The 18,354-nt window shown below is 40.3% G+C and overlaps 1 protein-coding gene across 2 annotated transcripts in view; it reads right to left on the bottom strand.

The window, feature by feature from the left end:
* Nucleotides 1-18,354, bottom strand: part of LOC126210070 (breast cancer metastasis-suppressor 1-like protein-A) — an 88,804-nt gene that overhangs the window by 10,155 nt on the left and 60,295 nt on the right. The gene's annotated exons all lie outside the window — the stretch shown is intronic.

The raw sequence follows: 18,354 nt of genomic DNA, 5'->3' as shown, positions 1-18,354 counted from the left end.
TACCACAGCTACTACAAGAATGAATACAATCTGGTGATGTTACAATCAGGCAATGCAGTAAGGAAAGTACGTAAGCAGAGCAGAGCTAGCTACGGTACGGATCACAAGTGGGGAAGTCAACTGAGGTAAGCAACTTTGACAGAGGACACACCATTACGGCCCAAAATCTGGGAATGAGTACCTCGGAGATACCCCAAGCTGTTCGTGTACTTCTGACACGAACAAGGAAAGTCGCTGAAGAATGCTGAAACCTGACGTAGGCAGAAGGTGTCGGCTGTCCGCGCCTCATCACAGACCGTGGCGGTCGGAGGCCACACCAGCTCTGTAAAGTGCGAGAAGTGGCAATCTACGGATGCTGGTGCATGCTGAAGTGTTTCAGAGCATGTATTATTGAATGTGGGACTCCACAACCAGTTGATGCCTACATGTTCCCATATTGAGATATAAGATCATTTACAATTGCAGTGAGCATAGGATCATCCAGATCAGAGTCTGGATCAATGGGGCTGTGTCGCCTGGTTTCTCGTTTCATCAGGTCGATGGTCGTTTTCGGATACATTGTCATCCCGTTCAGGTGCACTGCTGCTCGAGTCTCATACAGTGTCACGGGCACAGTCCAGTGGGGACAGTATCGTGCTATGTGAGATATTCACCTGTGCTTCCGTGGGACCTCGGCAGTAACTGAAGACACCGGGACAGCTGTGGACTGTGCTGAGATGACTGCAGACCACCTGCTTCCCTTCATGTTTGATGTCTTCTCCAATGGCGATGACAGCTTAACGCGACAGGATAATGTCTGTGTCACGAGGCTAGTGGTTAGAGGAGCACGATTGTGAACTCACATTGATGTTTCAGCCACCAAATGTGACTGATCTGAACTTGACAGAACACGACTGATCGGACACCAGCTCCTCACCCACAAACCACCAGCCAGTAATTTATGGTAACTGCTTGACCTTTGTGTAGGCATCTGGTGCCATATACCTCCAGAAACCCAACGACGACGATATGACAAATCCGTGCTGCGCAGAATCACTGTTGTATTGTATTCCTAAAGCGGACCGATACACTATCAGGCAGGTGGTCATAAAGTTTTGGTCCATCGGCATATTTTTATGGCCATTCATTCGATCATTCATTGTTCCACAGATCCCATCAAGGAGGAGAATCTTCAGGGTAGCAGGCGAGTCAAAATATACATTAACAAAATAAATTTCCTTTATTTTACGTCTGTGGTCACAAACTTTTTGTCATCAGACTACCGGTTTTGGTCTATAATGACCATCTTCAGATCTGTTCTATAAAAACATATCCTAATGTACTGCACCCACAGTGGCATTGTCAAAAGTTAAACACACAATTAGCACCAGCATTGTCAAATATAATAAATAACAGCATATGCAGTACTCATCTTGCGAGCAGCACTACTGTTCGAAACAAACTGTTTTATTCGCAACCGTGTTGCAGCTTGTGATATTAAGAAAAGGCAAATAACTAACAGAAACTTAATCTATACAGTGCGTGAACAATAAACTATTACTATACTGATAAAAAGCTCATGGGTTTCCAACCGGGTGATGTGTTAAGATTCTGTGACATTTCCGGACCCACAGATAATGTCACATGAATCTGAGATGGGCAATGTTCTGTATCATGAGTTTTTGATTTACTTCGGCATGATATTACAGTAATAGTCCTATTCAAATGGTTGATGAGTGAAGAACGTTGTTCTCGTTTGAGTTTGCTGTCAGCAATTATATATGTACATGACATACATACATACACTGTATTGAACCAGACTAAGAAACTGCTAACACACAATGCGAGTCACACGAGTAAGCACTAGAAAACGGCACATAACTAAAATCAGTTGAGACTCTGAAAACATATTATGATGATCAAAAACAGTTAAGGTGGAAAATGGAATTAAAGTTTAAGAGAAATCAGCAGTGACAGATCGTAGCCTAAATGAAGAGCATATGTTTGGTTTTGAAAACGCAATGTTGCTGCCCTGAGCGAGTGGGTATTGGGAAAGTGTTGTACAGATCCATGAGAGTCTTATCAAGAGGGATGAAGGTTATCAACTAATCCCACATTAACAGCTATAAGTTGAGAGTGCGCCCAGCTGTGGACAGCACTGAGGGAATGCCTATCCTCGCATATGAATACTGGGATACCTGTAATATCTAGACACTTTGCCAGAAGACAATAAGTTGAGGGCTTTTCATAGGTAGTATATGCCAGGAATGTCTACATTCATGCACATGACTATTCTGGTTAATACAATGTGTGCCTACGCCAGCTACATGTACGCTAAGAAATAGAAGGAACGCTGCTATCTTTGAGAAAATTTGCTGGCACCACATTACATAAAGTTGCTGTCAATCTTCCTATCACCGCTAGTTGCTATGTAGCTAACATGGATTTTCAATTATTTACTTCTCATAACATAGATTTGTACATACTATCAGCTCAAGTTTCCCACTCTTGTACCTTTTAGAGAGGTCACCATAGCTGTCTAAAAATTAAAAACCCAAACTATTGCAACAAACAACTGTCTTACACAAAAACCCTTGATAAGATGTAATTTGTATTATTAACATAGTCAATTAAAGATTGCAGACAGCTGCAGAAGCTTCATATGCTATCTACACAATGATGTCATTTGGGGCAATATATACATCCCAATAAAAAAATATGCAAACAACACAAACTTAATTTTGATTTTCAAACAATGGTAGTCAGATACCTTGCCCCCTAAACAGCAATGACCGTATTGGGGATGACATGGTGTAAGCAAACAACATATATTTACAACAAACATATAATAAATAAATGGAAATCTGAAAAAGTTTACACTTTTTCCAGCAACTGGCAATTTCCATCCACAATCTCCTACTCTATGTAAAAGTATATTTGAAAAATGCAGGGCATTTATAAATGAATATTGGGGTTTTAACGCTCTATAATATTTATTACATTAAACTTACAGTTATAAATGATATGTCAAATGAGAGGGCAACTCAAACAGTGTTACCAAGAACCTTATAAATGTTCAATGTGAGCACCATTTGTCACGCGGCACACATCAAGTCTATAGCTGAGTTCTTCCCAAACGTTGATAAGTGTGTCTTCAGGGATTGCTTCAATCCGCTTTCCTAATTCAGGGAGGTCTGCTGGTAGCAGAGGCACATACACATGATCCTTGATGAAGCCCCAAAGGAAAAAATCACAAGGCGTTAGGTCGGGTGAACGTGGAGGCCATGCAAAGCAAGCCCTGTCATTGGGACCCTTGCGGGCTATCCAGCGCTTGGGTACAGTGAAGTTCAATCAATCGTGTACTTCGCTATGCCAGTGAGGTGGAGCACCATTTATAAGGTTCTTGGTAAAACTGTTTGAGCTGCTCTTTCATTTGACATATCATTTATAACTGTAAGTTTAATATAATAAATATTATAAAGCATTAAAACCCCGAGATTCATTTATAAACACCCTATATAACAGCAACCAATTGCTCATCAAATAAAAGAACAAGAAAATTGGAGTTACAAAAAAGGAGAGGAAATACAAAATAAATACACAGCTCTCTATTCGCTGCTCTGAAAGAAGTGCCAGGAAATAAAAAAATCAAACAAAACAAAGGAAATCTCTCTCTCTCTCTCTCTCTCTCTCTCTCTCTCTCTCTCTCCGCCCCCCCTCTCCCTCCCTCTCTCTGCCCCCTCTCCCCGCCCCCTCACACATGCACACATGTATGCCCACCCCCTGTCCCAACACACACACACACACACACACACACACACACACACACACACACACACGTACATACAATCTCATAACACAAAAATACATCAGCAGGCATATTTTTTACAAGCACTCTCAAAATTCTTGGAACATACAAGAAACAGAATTAACAAGGAAGTTTGATGGTAATGATAACAATAGTAGATGGGCGATTGCATTTCAAATCACACAGATCAAGAGTGAATGTGCCACATACCTCAACGCTTACTGAAAAAAAAAATGTTGAAGTTCTACATGATACCTCTCAAAAACTACAATATTTTGATTTCCTGATGATTTGTTTAAATGCTACAGACTTCTCTAAATGAGAGTATTTGTGAAATGTCATAAAGAATGGAAAAATAGAAAAATTGTAATAAGGAAACCAAAAGTGATAGAGATCTGAATTTTTTTCCATAAATATATCTACATGGATACTCTGAAAATCACATTTAAGTGCCTGGCGGAGGGTTCATCGAACTACCTTCACAATTCTCTATTATTCCAATCTCGTATAGTGCGCGGAAAGATTGAACACTTATATCTTTCCGTACAAGCTCTGATTTCCCTTATTTTATCATGGTGATCATTGCTCCCTATGTAGGCTGGTGTCAACAAAATATTTTTGTATTGCGAGGAGAAAGTTGGTGATTGAAATTTTGTGAGAAGATTCCGTCACAACGAAAAACGCCTTTCTTTTAATGACGTCCAACCCAAATCTTGTATCATTTCTGTGACACTCTCTCCCATATTTCGCGATAATACAAAACATGGTGCTCTTCTTTGAACTTGTTCGATGTACTCCGTCGACCCTATCTGGTAAGGATCCCACGCCGTGCAGCAGTATTCAAAAAGAGAATGGACAAGTGTAGTGTAAGCAGTCTCCTTAGTAGATCTGTTACATTTTCCAAGTGTCCTGCCAACAAAACGCAGTTTTTGGTTGTTTGTAATTGTAATACCTAGGTATTTAGTTGAATTTATGGCTTTTAGATTAGACTGATTTATCTGTAACCAAATTTTAACATATCCCTTTTAGCACTCATGTGGATGACCTCACACTTTTTGATATTTAGGGTCAACTGCCAATTTTCACCCCATTCAGATATCTTTTATAAATCGTTTTGCAATTTGTTTTGATCTTCTGATGACTTTATTAGTTGATAAACGACAGCGTCATCTGCAAACAACTTAAGACGGCTGCTCAGAATGTCTCCCAAATCATTTATATAGAAAAGGAGCAGCAAAGGGCCTATAACACAACCTTCGGGAACGCCAGAAATCACTTCTGTTTTACTCAATGACTTTCCATCAATTACTACGAACTGTGACCTCTCTGACAGGAAATCACAAACCCAGTCACATAACTGAGATGATATTATTCCATAAGCTCACAATTTCACAAAAAGCTGCTTGTGTGGTACAGTGTCAAAAACCTTCTGGAAATCCAGAAATATGGAATCAATCTGAAATCCCTTGTTGATAGCACTCAATACTTCATGTGAATAAAGAGCTAGTTGTGTATCACAGGAACGATGTTTTCTAAACCCATGCTGACTGTGTATCAATAAACAGTTTTCTTCAAGGTAATTCATAATGTTTGTACACAATATATGTTCCAAAATCCTGTATATCGCCGTTAACGATACGGGCCTGTAATTTAGTGGATTACTCCTACTACCTTTCTTGAATATTGGTGTGACTTGTGCAACTTTCCAATCTTTGGGTACGAATCTTTCGTCGAGCGAATGGTTGTATATGATTGTTAAGTATGGAGCTAATGCATCAGCATACTCCGAAAGGAACCTAATTGGTATACAGTCTGGACAAAAAGACTTGCTTTTATTAAGTGATTTAAGTTGCTTCACAACTCTGAGGATATTTATTTCTATGTTATTCATGTTTGCAGCTGTTCTCGATTCAAATTCTGGAATATTTACTTTGTCTCCTTTTGTGAAGGCACTTCCAAAGGCTGTGTTTAGTAACTCTGCTTTGGCAGCACTGTCTTAAATAGTATCTCCATTGCTATCAAGCAGAGAAGGCATTGATTGTTTCTTGCCGCTAACATACTTCACACACGATGAGAATCTCTTTGGATTTTCTGCCAGGTTTCGACACACAGTTTCGTTGTGGAAATTGTTATAGGCACCTCGCATTGAACTCCGCACTAAGTTTCGAGCTTCTGGAAAGGATTGCCAATCTTGGGGATTTTGTGTCTGTTTAAATTTGACATGTTTGTTTCGTTCTTTCTGCAACAGTGCCTATAACAATTTGAGCATCAGTGCTCTCTATTAGCACTTGGAGCTCTGTTACTTTCCCAACACAGCTATGACAATTTACAACTGTTATACCAATGGTTCCTTTATCTACATTCTTCCTATGTTTGACCTGCACCCTTTGTGACTAAAGGCCTTGTGGTTTCCTGTGACCCTCTAACCTTAAAAACTGCCCAGTCCACACCAGACAGCCCCTGCTACCCGTGTAGCCACCTCCTGCGTATAGTGGACACCTGACCTATTCAGCGTAACCAAGACTATCAGACGTAAGTAATACACACACGCTTCTGAGCCTTTATTCTTTCCTTCTTTTTTTTTTCTTTCTTTCCTTTTTTTTTGATTAAGAAAAACCTCTGAAAATTTGTAACTTTTTGTGAATTTCAAAATTATGTTTTGAAAATACAAATACTCACAGGATATCATCACACTTGAGAAATGATAAAGTGGAAGGACTGTTAACTGTCAGCTATGACATTAATGTATCAAATTCTGAAACTGTCAAAATATTTATACATAAGATGAAAAAATCTGATTTTTTTTGTTATTTAGAAATTATTTTCTCCAAAATCCCCATCCTAAATGTTCTAAAAATTTCATGGTACATTAGCTGGTCATTGTACTTAGGAAATGTACAGTCAGGGTGGGCAACACTAGTCTATATAAATTGTAAGAAAATTTTTAGGTACACCTAGCTCTACTCTCAAGGTCAAAAAATTACGGACACTTTTAAATATTAAAACTGATCGCTGATTTTAAGTAAATGTCATACAAAACTGGTGTTTCTGAATCCAAATAATTACTTTACAACATTATAAGTGATTGGGAAAACAATTCATAACAAAAATGAGATCTGGAATATTTATACCCATTTTTCTTTTTGTGATATTATTCACAAGTTATTACTGTCTTCTGCCATGACTTTCCATGAATTAAAATTGCCTACTTTTTTTTTTTCCATCTGCTTCTTGTATAGCTGAGACGAATTTGCACACGGATATGGAACTGCATACAGAACTTTTGATGATTGACATTTGAAAGCATTAGCAGGACCATGAGGTGTCATAAAGGAGACTGTTATATCTTGCAGCTCCTGAGACACTTATTACCCATCCCACCTGCCACTGATTGTCATGCACACAAGAAATGAAGTGGCTCACTACAAAGTCTTCTAATGTATACTGTGATATCTGCATTTCAACATAGTAACAGGCTGCATTTCGTGGAGAATCGTTCTTGCAATATATGTGCCACTCCGGGTTGCAACCCAGTAGTGACTTTATTGAATTCCTACCACAGGCTTCCTAGCAGACCACTCTCTTCTCTTTTTTTAAACAGAATTTCCTTAATTAAGAGATTAATGTTTGTTACTAATGTTGATATGGTGTGTAAAAATCCAGTAGCATCTCTTATAGCATCAACAGCTTCACACTGGAGATTAAATCTTGTTGCAAGATGCTTACAGAGACCCCCTAACCAATCACATGCACTTTGCCCATGACCTGTTGCTAAAAATATCAATTTTTGTTTTAATTCCTGTACTACAATGTTGACCAAGGTCATAAAGCTGAAAGTGGTTTTTGAAATGAGATGCTGCGCACCTTCAGCCACATATACACATTTTGGAAATGCATGGCCTCCACATGCTATGCCACCAATTATCATGCTGACAGCATAGCATGCATGTGCACTGTCATGAATAAGATCATCACTGACAATAGCAGAACAGTGTGACATTCCAAGAAAGTGACAAACACATGTGAATATTGATACCTGTGATGTTTGCCAGTGGTAACTTTGAATTTTGTTTTGCAAAGCAACAGACGAGTCCTCAACAAAGTCGAAATGAAGAGCTAATGTATCTGTATTTTGGGGTGTGGTTGATTTTACTTCTACTATGGGCTGTCTCTTGACCTCCAGATATGATTCCTCTCGTCACCCAATGCCTGAACTCTGTAATAAACTTCTCTGACTCTACTGTCTTCTTCACTAAATATCCCCCCCCCCCCCCCCCCCATAATGCACAGGTTACGTCATCATTGCCATATGCTGAAGGTGTAATGCCTCAACAAACATCACTTCAGCACTGGGACACATTGCACACTCGCAACCAACATTTATCTTGCGGCTCTTGACATATACACAAAAGCGTCAGGTCCATCTCTGTGTACTTCTTCCCTGTGACACTGCTAATGGTGAAACAAACTAGTTTCAAATTTGTGCAGTACATACATGTGTATAATTCCTGCACTGGGTGACGTTATACACATTATGGACATAAGGAGTAGAATTTTGTGAGACCAATTTTTAAATTCAAGTACTACTTTTTCATTAGGAGATATGCTCTCTTATTGATCTCATTATATATCTTCTTACCTTTTAAAACTTTTCACCAATTTCACCAACAGAGATAACATCAGCCCAATTAGACTCTGAGTGCTCTAATCTTCTTCATCACTAGAAATTACTGTAAATAATCTGAGGAAGCGGGTATGAATTTCTGTATTCGCTGCTTGGAGTAGCTATCAGGTATTAGTGTCAGTAATTGTACCCTCTAAGCATAGGTGGCTGCCAAGATAGCAATGTTTAGGTTTTGAAACCACACATTACATTTTGTGCACATCACTATCTTCAGGTTCTGCACCAAGTGGATCTACATTATACACTTCACAAAGTTTTGAAGATGTTGCTTGTGTAAAACATGTTTCAATTTCTTCCAGTTTTCTTTTTACATACTGTTTTCTCCTTGTGCTCCTTACCTTCCCTGGACGTTCAAGAGGGGATATAGTAGGGGCTACAGTAGAAATGCTAACTTTCAATGCAACAACAGCTCCACACCCAGGAATATAAACATCTGCGCTGTCTTCTTCAGTTTCACATTTGGATGGTGGTGATCATTCAGGTGGGTTGTCACTAAACTCCTTCTTGTAGTGAATGCAGCAATTCCTTCACAACAGATTTGATGCTAATAACATTATCTGAGGACCAAGATATTTCTGTAATACCCCTGTCAGATTTCCTACAACTTTTAAGTGTTTCTCACTTTTCTCACACACCACATTCTTTTGTCTTTTTTCATAGTCAACGTACCGGACTCTTTCACTACTGCATTTCCTCACTGACATGGTATCTAACAAAAAGTTCAAACCAAACACAAAACTCGATGCAGAATGGTTTATGTGCAAGGTCTCACTCGTTTGTTGTAAACAGAAGAGCACTGAAAACAGTGTTGCCAACATGCATGTTTTACACTAGGAATTCAGTGATGCAAAATATGCAGAATGTTGAAAAATTTTTAACACTTTAAACAGAGAAATATTGCCCACTGTGTTTACACTGACTACCTACATAGCCACCAAACAATATTTTGTGTAATTCTCAAAAACTTTTGGATGGGGGTTTTCGAGTAAGTAATTTGTAAACACTCATAAAAATGCAATTTTTTACATTTTTGGTAACAAATATTTACATAATACAGATAGCTGGAGTGGAGAAGATACTGTTTATAATTACATCAGTAGTGTCTGTTAATATGACACAGAAGATAGTGTTCTGTGCCTTTTCAAATTAGGAAAAAAAAAAAGTGGAAAAATTAACTTAAATTTTATATTTTCATCCTAAATTTGTAAGATAAAGGAAGCCCGTTAGAGTGTGAGTGCCAACTAAATTTGAACACACCGAGAGGGCGTTTTAACACAAATCATCTGCCAGGTTTCCAGTACTTTTGTTTTATTAGTTATATTTTTTTGTTCTCTATTGCTTTAAGAGACAAAATATAAATTTTTCCAAGAGCCTTACCATTTCAAAAAAATTAAGATAAAACAAAAATACTTTTATTTCTTAACATCTGGGATGTAGAGGACTAATATATATTTTTTCCAGAGAAATTCATGACCACGAGTTGACGTGACCTGTATGATCTGAGATGAAATCACCCAATAGTTGTAGTAGTAGTAGTAGTAGTAGTAGTAGTAGTAGTAGCAGCAGCAGCAGCAGCAGCAGAAGCAGTAAAATAAAATAATTAAGTAACTACAACAAAGTGAGAAAATAGCTCAAATATCAGTAGTTGCATTCTGGGGCTGACTTTTCACTCCACAGAAAACACAGCAGTATAAAACATCCTTATTAGTTGCATATGACAAACAGTATAAAAACACCAGCTCCAGTGTAGAAGACAGACAGTAACACAAACAACTAAATGCACTGTTGACATATATGTTTTTGAATTTTTTAAAAGATTAAAGCACACACTCACCTGCAAAATAAAAATTTATTCTGTATGTTTTTGTTGCAACAGACTATCCCCCCCCCCCCCCCCTCCTGTTTTCAACAAATGTTGTTTTTGAAGTAGAATTTTACGTGCATCATTTGATTAAGTGGGTTCTTATTAATCTAGTGTGATATTCATTTTAATGATATATGTTAGCAAAACATGAAGAACAGACAGTAGTCTAACAACAAATGAGTAGCGCTGTTGTGCGACAGCAGCAGACAGATGGCGTAATATAGGCGCACACACGAGACAAGCCGGCCGGAGTGGCTGAGCGGTCCTAGGCGCTACAGTCTGGAGCCACGGGCGCTACGGTCACATTCAGAGCAAAAAGTTGGTGACTGTAATTTAGTGAAAAGATCTCCCGGCAATGAAACTATTACCACACCAACTCGCGTATCATATCTAAGACACCTTCGCTCCTATAAAGTGATAAAATAAAATAAGCTGCCCTTCTTTGAATTTCCTTCAAGTTCTCTGTCAATGCTATCTGGTAAGGATGCTGTACTGCACAATAGTACTCTAGAAGAGGATGGACAAGTACAACATAGACAGTCTCTTTAGCAGACCTGTTGCATCTTCTGTGTTCTGACAACTGCCTTCCCCAGAATGTGATCGTTCCAGTTTAACAATGGAAAATCCAAGAAGGAATGGAACAATATGAGAGAAGGAAAGTCGCCACTCATCATATAGTGGAGACGCTGAGTCACATCGACTCAGCATCTCCACTATTTCCTTCTCTAATATTGTTCCAGTTTGAGTTGTTAATAACTGTTGAATTGACAACATTTAGATTTGTGTAATTTATCATGTCACCAAAGTTTAATGGATCCCTTTCAGTACTCGTGGGTGATCTCACATTTTTCATTAGTTAGGGTCAATTGGCACTTTTCACACTATACAGATATCTTGCTGAAATCATTTTGCAATTGGTTCATCTTCTAATGACTTTGCTAGATGCTAAATGACAGCATCATCTGCTCAGACTGTGCCCTAAATCATTTATACAAATTAGGAACAGCAGAGACCTATAACACTTCTTTGGGGAACGTCAGATATCACTTCTGTTATACTGGATGGATTAGTGCAGAATCCAGTCACACAATTGAGACAGCACTACATAGGCATGCAATCTGATTAGAAACTGCTTGTGAGGAATGGTATCAGAAGCCTTCTGGAAGTGTGAAAATATGAAATTAACTTGAGATCCCCTTCGTGTGAATAAAGAGCCAGTTGTGTTTCAGAAGAATGATATTTTCTGAATCTGTGCTGATTATGTATCAATACATTGTTTTCTTTCAGGTATTTTATAATGTTGGAACACAGTATATGTTCCGAAAATCTACTGCAAATCAATTTCAATGATATGGGTATATAATTCAGTGGATAACTTTTATTTCATTTCTTGTGTGTCGGCGTGACCTATGCAACATTCCAGTTGTCAGTTACGAATCTTTCGTCGAGCTAGCAGTTGCGTATGATAGATGAAAAGTGAACTATTTCACCAGCACAGTCTGAAAGGAACATTTGTGGTATACAATATGGACCAGAAGACTCACCTCTATTAAGTGATTTAAGTTGCTTTGCTACATTGGGGCACCTTCTCCAAAGGATTGATATATTGACAGCTGTTCTTGATTTGAATTCTGGAATATTTACTGCATCTTCTTTGATGAAGGGATTTCAGAAAACCATATTTAGTAACCACACTTTAGTCATGCTGTTGTCGATAAATTACCATTACTATTGCACAGTGGAGCTAATGTGTCTTGCTGCTGGTATACTTTACATATGACCAGAATCTCTTTAGATTTTCTGCCAGATTTGAAGAAATGGTGAATAAGCAATGTCTGAGTATCTTCTGTTGTTATTAAACACATTAGACACCAATAGAAAGGCAGCTGTATAGCCACCATATTATAAATAGCCGTTACAGTATAACTTCCAAGCTGTTCTGTGGAAAGATAGTGAAGACAGCTGACTTGTCCCTTCTCGTCTCGTATGCTGGCCTGTGCTGTGCTGTATCTTTCAGTGACATGCAGCAACGTTATGAAGTCACTGCTGGAATGCTAGTAGTTGTTGTGGTGTTTCGCTCTCACTATTAACACAGTTTTAAACCGAGTATTGCCGAAAGCTATTATGTCCAGGATGAGGGGTTTTCTTTCCCCTTTGCATTGTAATTACTGTGTATGCGTTGACAAAGTTACACCTTCTCCCGGGTCAGGTGGAGTGGCTGAGAGGAAGAAAGAAGGCAGGAGGGAAATGAGGTGAGGAAAAGAATGCTGATAGCTGGGAGGGGGAGGCAGCAATGGAACAGGATAGGGAGGTGGCACCAGTGACATCACGTTGCTGCAAGCAGAGCGAGTAGTGGCATTACAGTGTACAATCGTGTTAACCTGACCATCTGTTAAAAAGCCTGAACAAGCACCTTTTGCAGCACGGACGACCACTGTGAGATGTGCAGGAAGAGTCTCAATGAGTTTCTGGAAGGTACTGACAGTGATGTGGAGCTGTGTCAACTCTAGTGCCACAACCAGCTGTGTTACATTTCTCAGTTAAGGATCAGTGGTGCAAACAGCCCGATCGAAACGGTCCCACAGATTCTCGATCAAGTTCGAATCTGGAGAGAGTGGTGACCACGGGAGTACGGCAAACTCATCCCGGTTGCACGTACACTGTGATCTATGTGACACGTTGCATTGTCCTGCTGGTAAAAGCCATTGTGCAGAGGAGAAACAAACTGCATGTGAGTGTAGACACAGTCCCTGAGGATAGGTGCATACTTGTGCTGATCCACTGTGCCTTCCAAAATGATGAGATCACACAGGGAATACCACAAAAACATTGCCCAGAGCATAACACACCCTCTTCCAGCCATTCTGCCTTTTGTTGTAGATGAACAGCAGTTGGCACGGGTACACGAACTAGGTGCTTGCTGCAGAGGCCCGTACACAGCAATGTCCGCTGAAACATTGTTGAGGAAACACTCTTGATAGACACTTGGTTCATCTGGGTGGTCAGTGCTCAACAGCTGCAAGTCTATTTACCCGTACACATATCCGCAGTTGTCGTTCACCCTTATCTGTGGCCCTCGGCCTGTGATGCATCACAGTTCCCCCGGTGCCAGTTTCGGATTGCAACATTATGCCATCCGCAATATACAGGGTGTACATAAAGTCCGGGAGCACTTTCAATTATTTATTGCACAAGAACTAAACATTGTAAAGATTTCATACATATTGCATTTTGAAGAGAAACTCTGAAAGCTTTTTTTTACAAACATTCGATATGCGAACCTCGAGTGACCCGGCAGACATCAATACGGTAATCGAATTCTTGCCACACCCATCCCAGCACGCCATCATTGACTGTGCCAAACACTTCACGTATTCTCTCCTGGAGCTCTGCTGTGTCATTTGGCAGAGGTGGTACGTACACCAGATCTTTAATGTGTCCCCACAGAAAAAAGTCGCACGGAGTGAGATTTGGTAATCGGGGAGACCATTTCGTGAAACAGCTGCACACTTCTGTAGCACGGCCAATCCGTTAATGTGGCAGCTCAGTGATCAGGTACCCACGAACTTCACGATGAAAATGCAGTGGAGCCCCATCCTGCTGAAAGATGAACAGAGAGTCCGATTGCATTTGAGGCATCAACCATTGCTACAACATGTCCAAATAGGAATATCCAGTGACAGTGCTCTCAGTGAAGAAGAATGGCCTGTAAAGTTTTCGATGACAAAGCACAAAAAACATTTACCTTTGGGGAATCCTACTCAAATTCAATGCATTCGTGTGGACGCTTTGTATCCCAGATTCGACAACTATGCCTGTTCGCTTTCTGATTAGTGTGAAAAGTGGCTTCATCGCTAAAAATTTAGCGATCAACAATGCCATCCCCATCCTCATTCAATTGTTGCAACTGCGAACAAAACTCAAAATGCCTGTCTTTGTCGTCGTCATTGAGCTTCTGCACTAACTCCAATTTGATGGTTTCATAGACAGCTTCTGTTGCAGGACTTTCCACACTGTCAGTGGAGCCATTTCGAGTTCACGGTATGCACAATGCATCGATTTCTTTGTACTCCTTACGAATGTCTCTCGCACGCGCTCCACATTCACTTCACTCACACTCAGATGTCCACTTCTCTTTTCCAGGCACAAGCAACCTGTCATAACAAATTTGTTGTGCCAGCAGTAAATGGCCTTCCTTGTTGGTGGCTTCTTACCGTACATGGTTCTAAACATCTGTTGAACAGCTTCAGCACACTTGTTTTTGTCAAACCACAACACACAGAAAGGTTGCTTTGCACCTGAAGGCACCACGTTTGCGACTAGCGCTGACTGTCGGCAAATTACCAAACTACGCTGTGGCAGTATACATGGGGAGAAAAAAAAGCTTTCAGGGTTTCTCTTTAAAGTCTCATATGTATAATATCTGTACAATGTTTGGTTCTTGTACAATAAATAATTGAAAGTGTTCCCTGACTTTATGTACACCCTGTACTTTAACTGAGGCAGCACATGAACAATTTACAAACTTAGCCATTTCAAAAATGTTTCTACCCTTTTGGACACCAGATAAATCTTTCTGAATTACCACAACAACTGAACTGTTTTCCATGTCCATGCCCCCCCCCCCCCCCTCCACACACACACACACTGCTAGTGCTACCACCTGCTGCATGTGACTGGTTATTGGTCGACACTGACACGAGGCGGTGGCCACATTAATGTCACTGGACTGCGTAGATGGAAAATTGTGAGTTTAATGTAAGGACGACAGATGCATGGGGATAGCAGTGGAGGTGGGTGGAGGTAGGATCTGGCAAAGATTGATGCTAGGAGGAATGCAGGATATGAGGATGTTTTGCAAGCTAATTCCCATTTTTGGAATTCAAAGAAGCTGGTATTAGTGAGACATGAGAGGAGCTGCCAATGGACACCTATTAATGGACATTAATATGGAGTGTGTCCACCATTCCCTTTAGTATGGCTTGACCCCTGCTGAGGACACTTCCAATGTCAAATGTCTGTGGAGGAATGGCAGCAGATTCTTCTTCGAGCGAGAAAATCAGGCTTTTTGCAGATGACGCAGTTATCTGTAATGAAGTACTATCTGAGAGAAGCTGTATAAATATTCAGTCAGATATTAGTAAGATTTCAGTGTGGTGCAGAGATTGGCAACCTGCTGTAATTGCTCAAGAAATGTAAAAGTTTGCACTCCACAAAACAAAAAAAAGTAGTATCCTATGACTATAATATCAATGAGTCACTGTTGGAATCGGCTAACTCAAACAAACCTGGGTGTAACCCCTTACAGGGATATGAAATGGAATAATCACATAGTTTCAGTCGTGGGTAAAGCAGGTGATGAATTCATTTTATCGGTTGAATACCGGGGAAGTGCAATCAGTCTACAAAAGAGACTGCTTTACAAAGCACTTGTGCGACCAGTTCTAAAATACTGCTCTAGTGTGCAGGACCTTTACCAGATAGGACTAACAGGGGATAGTGAACATACACAGAGAACAGCAACAAGCAGACTCTTGAAAACAGACATAAACTCTCCAGAGAAAGTCTATTAACAAAGTTTCAAGAACCGGCTTTAAATGATTACTCTAGGAATATCTTACAACCCTCTATATGTCGCTCACACAGGGATCACGAGGATAAGATTAGAATAATTACTTCGCACACAAAGGCATTCGAACATTTACGTTTCCAATGCTCCATAGACAAATGGAATAGGAGGAAACCCTAATAACTGGTACAACGGGACGTACCCTCTGCCATGCATCTCATGCTGGTTTGCAGAGTATAGATGTATATGTAGATTACATGATTTTTCCTTCCACTGATTCAAATGATTTTTTACAACCACTTTCTGCAATTCTCAACAGCCCCTGTCCATCAGTACTTGAGGACTGTCCAGTTTTGGTTTAGCTGTTATTGTTCCTCCAATTTCCACTTCACAATCACATTACCGACAGTCAACTTGGGCAGCTTCAGAAGGGCAGAAGTGTCCGTGATGGAATTGTTACTCAGGTGACATCCAATGACTAGTCCACGTCTAAAGTCACTGAGCTCTGCTGACTGACCCATTTTGCTGTTACTGCTTCTCCACTGACAACAGAATTGCTGCCTCCTTTCATACATACTCTCTTGACATCCACTGGTCAAGTCCGCATTACATAGGGATGTGTGGATAATTTTGACCACATAGTGTATTATGATACGTCACATTGGTCACTGGTTGGTAATATACAAGGGGGGGACCCAAAAATAATCGGAATTTCTTTCCAGAAAGCATATACTTTATTGTTTTCAAATACAACCTTAATCTCCTTTGAAGTACTCTCCATTAGCATTAATACACTTGTCCAAACGTTCATTCCAGTGTTCGAAGCACCTTTTAAATTTGTCCTCTTTGATACCTGCTTGCACTTTCATGACATTGCATTTTACGTCTTCCACATCCGCAAAATGCTTCCCTCTCAAGTCTTTTTTCATCCTCGGGAATAGGAAGAAGTCCGAGGGTGCTAAATCTGATGAATAGGGCGTGTGGGTCAAGGTACTTGTCTTCGTTGAGGTCAAAAACTGGCAAACATTGAGAGCCGTGTGCGCGGGAGTGTTGTCGTGATGCAGGAACCACACGCCAGAATCCTACAAAGCCAGACATTTTCGCGACAAACTTCTGCGAAGCCGTTTCATAACCTCCAAATAGAATTGTTGGTTTACTATCTGGTTTTCAGGGATAAATTTAGAGTGTACGGTCCCTCTGATGTCAAAAAAACAGATCAACATCATTTTCACATTCGATTTCACTTGTCGAGCTTTTTTTGGTTGAGGTGAGCCAGGTCACTTCCATTGTGATGACTGTTGTTTACTCTCTGGATCGTACCCATAGCACCATGAAAGAATGTGGATCATCTTTGAACGCGTCCTTCATTTCAAGACAGGCTTGAACGCGACGGTCCCTTTGATCTCACATAAGAAGCTTCAGCACGAATTTTGCTGCCACTCTTCGCATCCCCAATACGATGGTCAAGATGCGCTGAATTGAGCTCCAGGACAACCCGGACATGTTCTCGAGTTGGTCGATTCTCCTGCGTCGATCTTCACTGATAAGATCACGGATTTTGTTGATGTTGTCTTCGCCTTGAGCAGTTGGAGGTCGGCCAGAACGGGGCTGATCCTCAACCACCACATCTCCCTTTTTATACCGAGAAAACCATTCGTGCTCTTGCGTTTTACTAAGAGCGTGGTCTTTGTAGGCTGTCTGAACCATTGCAACAGTTTCTGCTGCGTTCTTGCCGAGCAAGAAACGAAACTTCACTGCTGCACATTGTTCATAAGAACTAGCCATTTCCTCGTGTCACGTCTGCACTATACGCACACTCAAAGAACTGCCAAAGCAACCACACTTCTCACTGTTGGGTGACGCCGCGTGGCAGAATGACTCAGCGGAGCTCCAACTACAACCCTCTGGCGGCGCAACCTGCTACTACAAGTACACGATGTGCAGCATTACGATTCCGGTTACTTTTGGGTCCCCCCCCCCCCTCCCCCTCGTATAATAGCTCAACTCCCTTGTGTTTGGATTCATTCAGGCTGCTGTTTTTGTGTGTTTCAATTTCAGCAATGTTAGTGTATGTTACTAATTAATGTAATGGGCTGTACACTGTGTGTGCCCTATACCTAGGATGTGGTTACTGAAATGTTGCTTGGCAGTGTATGTGTGTGAATTATGTTTATGCATTGGGTTATTGACAGCTGCATAATACATTATTAATCAAGCAGATTTATTAACGTAGAAATGGCGTCCAACTATATAAAACAGCCTGATATGTTTGAAATCTTCAGAGAATACCTAACATTCAGAAAAGGTTAGACAAAAAATGACATAAGGCAGGCAGGCAGTTTTCCTCCGCTACTGATCAATTTGTGTTACAAAACAGCAATGAAGGAAATACGCAGTCCACTCACATTAACATGACCTCACCTATCAAAAACTTGAAAAATCACTTTGTA

Source organism: Schistocerca nitens, chromosome 10 (assembly GCF_023898315.1).
Source record: "Schistocerca nitens isolate TAMUIC-IGC-003100 chromosome 10, iqSchNite1.1, whole genome shotgun sequence".
Lineage (NCBI taxonomy): Eukaryota > Metazoa > Arthropoda > Insecta > Orthoptera > Acrididae > Schistocerca > Schistocerca nitens.
Note: the sequence above shows the minus strand (reverse complement) of the source record. Positions and strands in the feature narration are given on the sequence as shown.